Source organism: Delphinus delphis, chromosome 8, assembly GCF_949987515.2.
Source record: "Delphinus delphis chromosome 8, mDelDel1.2, whole genome shotgun sequence".
Classification (NCBI taxonomy): domain Eukaryota; kingdom Metazoa; phylum Chordata; class Mammalia; order Artiodactyla; family Delphinidae; genus Delphinus; species Delphinus delphis.
Genome location: NC_082690.1, coordinates 77,501,415 through 77,504,901, shown reverse-complemented (window position 1 = coordinate 77,504,901; position 3,487 = coordinate 77,501,415). Strand labels below are relative to the sequence as shown.

General features: G+C 44.2%; 1 pseudogene; it reads right to left on the bottom strand.

Moving 5' to 3' along the window:
• Positions 1 to 1,550: 1,550 nt before the first annotated feature.
• On the bottom strand, positions 1,551 to 3,275 carry LOC132430289 (zinc finger protein 133 pseudogene; annotated as a pseudogene).
• Positions 3,276 to 3,487: the final 212 nt, after the last annotated feature.

The window sequence follows — 3,487 nt, the reverse complement described above, 5'->3', positions numbered from 1 at the left end:
TGCAAGTCCAATTTTAACTGTGATTAGTACTCCAACTACCAACCAACCTAACAACACGAGAGCTTCCTTCCTTTCTTTCTTTCGTCCTTACTCTTCCTTCCTTCTTTCCTTCCTCCCTTCCTTTTTATTTTGTGCTAATATTTTTATTTTGGTATAATAAAAAGTTTAGAGGAAAATTGTAAGGAAAGTAGAAGGCATTACTGTATACCTTTTAATTGGACTTAACCAATGGTTTATATTTGTTCCATTTGTTCTCTCTCTCTCTCTGATCGCTCGCTCTCTCTCCTCCCTTCCTCCTGGAAAATGTATTTATATTTTATATACACTTTTTTTCTATGAACACTTTGAGACCATTTTTTTTCTGAGCAATTTGTGAATACGTTGAAGTCACTGGGCTGCTTTACCTCTAAAAACTCACCTGTACACTTCCAGACTGAGGGCATGACTTCCATGACCACCTTACACTGCATTTATCACTGACCCAATATTGATTAAACACTATTCTCTAGTCCATAGTCTTTTGTAACTACATGTTTTTCTGTCCACGATCCAATCATATACCAAGCATTGTGTTAAGTTTTCATGTGTATGTAGTTGCCTAAAATATAAAGCAGTTTATCAACCTTTCTTTGTCTTTCCTGGCCTTGATTTTTTTGCAGGGCAGTAGTTTCATAGAATATTTTAAAATTTCTGTTTGTCTATTTCATTTTTGTGTGGAAATTTTTAAAAAACAAACATCTTTTTATTGAAGTATAGTTGATTTACAGTGTTGTGTTGTTTGTCTAGTTCTTATGGCAATATTTAGGTTACACATTCTTTGGCAGGAATATTTAAAAAAAAATGACATGGTGTCCTTTCCAATGAATCCTAATAGGAGGACTGTGGCTAACTTTGTTAAGGTGATCTAGGCCAAGTTGCTTCATTATAAAATTACCATTTTTTCTTTGTAATTGTTTCAGTTGGAGTTTTCTGAGAAAGCAGGTAGGATTAGATGTTCAAGAGACTTTCAGGAAAATCATATTTGAGGAAAAAAATGGAAAGGGAGGCAGAGAAGGCAAGGAGAGGCCTCAGATCTAGACATGGGGGAGAAGGGGAAGGAAGGAGGCTGGGGAGGAAGGCTCTCAGCTGAAGCATAGTCTAAGAAACCGTCCGCCAAGCCAATGGGTGGCCCTGGAGCCAGAGCTAGCCTTAGAGGGGCCAAGTGTTTTAGGGTTGGATAGTTCTTTGTTGTGGGGAGCCGTCCTCTGAACTGTAAAAGGCTTAGCAGCATACTCGGCCTCTACCCACTAGATGCCCGTAGCAGTCTCCCAGTTGTGATTACTGAAAAGTATCTTTGAACATCATCCATGTTACCTAAGGGATAAAATTACTTCTAGCCGAGAACCACTGCTTTATACATTTAGGTCTTCTCCTATCTTCTGGTGAAAGTTCGTATCTCTGAAGACCACTCGTTGTTCACATAAGATTTCCCCTAAAGTTGTCCTTTCTTGCTTGATGGGATGTGATTTATTGCTAAAGCCTCGTCTACATTCCCTGGACATAAAACTTCTCTACAACGAGTGAGTCCTCCTGTGTCTAATGAGGAGTGATTTCAGCCGAAAGCCTTCCCCACACTTACTGCAAATATAAGCCTTCTCCCCCCAGTGTGTCCTCTGATGAGTGCTGAGGGTCACCTTATCAGTGAAGCCCCGCTCACTCTCCCTGCATACATAGGGCTTCTCCCGTGAGCGCGTCCTCTGATGTCTTAGGAGGGCTGCTTTCTGGCCAAAGCCTCACCCACACTCAATGCACTCAAAGGACTTCTCCCTGGAGTGGGTCAGCTCGTGTCTGACTAGATTTGCTTTCTGGCTAAAACCTTGTCCACACTCAGTGCAAACATAAGCCTTCTTCCCAGAGCATGTCCTCTGATGACTGATGAGTTGTGACTTCTGTTGAAAGCCTTGCCCTCATTCCCCACACACAAAAGGCTTCTCTCCTGAGTGTGTCCTCTGATGTGCAATGAGAGTAGACTTAGGCCTAAATTCTCACCCACATTCCTAGCACATGTAACGCTTCTCTCCTGAGTGTGTCCTCTGGTGTGTGGTAAGGTTTGATTTATCACTGACGCCTTGCCCACACTCCAGACACACAAAAGGCTTCTCTCCTGAGTGTGTCCTCTTGTGTTTAACGAGATATGACTTCTGACTAAAGCTCTAGCCACATTCATTGCACAAATGAGGATTCTCCCCTGAATGAAATCTCTGGTGTTTGCCGAGAGTGGATTTATCTCAAAAAAGCCTCCCACAGTCCCTGCAGACGTAAGGCTTCTCCCACGAGTGAGTCCTCTGGTGTGTGATAAGGTTTGACTTAGCCCTGAAGCCTCACCAACACTCCTGGCACACAAAGGGCTTCTCCCCTGAGTGTGTTCGAAGGTGTCTGATGAGGGTTGACTTCTGGCTAAAGCTTCGCCCACAATCCTCACATGCAAAGGGCTTTTCCCCAGAGTGCGCCATCTTGTGTGTGACTAGGTTTGACGTCTGGCTGAAGGTTTGCCCACACTCTCTGCAGAGGTAAGGCTTCTCCCCCATATGTGATCTCTTGTGTGTGATGAGAGTTGATTTATAGCTAAAGCTTCGGCCACACTCACTGCAGAAATAAGGCTTTCCTCCTAAGAGAGTCCTCTGACGACTAAAGAGAGTTGATTTCTGGTTAAAGCCAAGCCCACAATTTCCACAAATGACTACCTCAAATCCCGAGATTTCTACCCACTTTAATGCTTTGTCTGTTTCTAAAGGTTTTGGCTTCCCAGATGAGCTGAACCTTATTTCCATCACTGTCTTGCTTTCTCTTGAGCTTAATAGCTGTTCTTCAGATGGGCTGGAGAAAGTTCTTGAAGTAACTCTCTCCCTTGTCCTCCCAAACAAAGATTTGGAGCCACCTTCTCTGTCTTCACCTTCCACTCTGTCCCCCCAGAAGCTTTCATAAGAGAATAGCTGCAGCTGCTGCTTCTGATCTGCTGGGCAGAGATCTGCTTTTTGGAGGGTTCCTGCAAACAAGCCTGGACAGATTGGAAGGTGATGATCATGCAGCACATGTTGATGTAATTGCTGACCACAGAAGACCAGAACGGAGGAGGAATAAGGTGGAATTTCTGGCTTTGGATCTGCTGAACAGGGGCTGGGCTGATGTCCTCTCTCCTCTTTCCAGGGCTCTTCTCCATACTCTAGCAGAATGACAGGTGTTGGTTTGGAAAATGAAATTCCCAAGGAGGCTAGGTTGCTGTAGTTTTGCAGCATCACTTCCCTGTACAGGGTCCTCTAAGCATGACTTAACAGCTGCCACTCTTCCTGGGTGAAGTCCACAGCCACATCATGGAATGACACGGATGTTTCTTCTCTCCTGGCTTTCAAGAGCCCCAAGGCCATTATTCTGGTCCCCTGAATGTTCTCCCTGGAGAAAGGTGAGGCTAAAGTCTTGGGGACACGCTTGCAAAGTCTACCCCACAGCA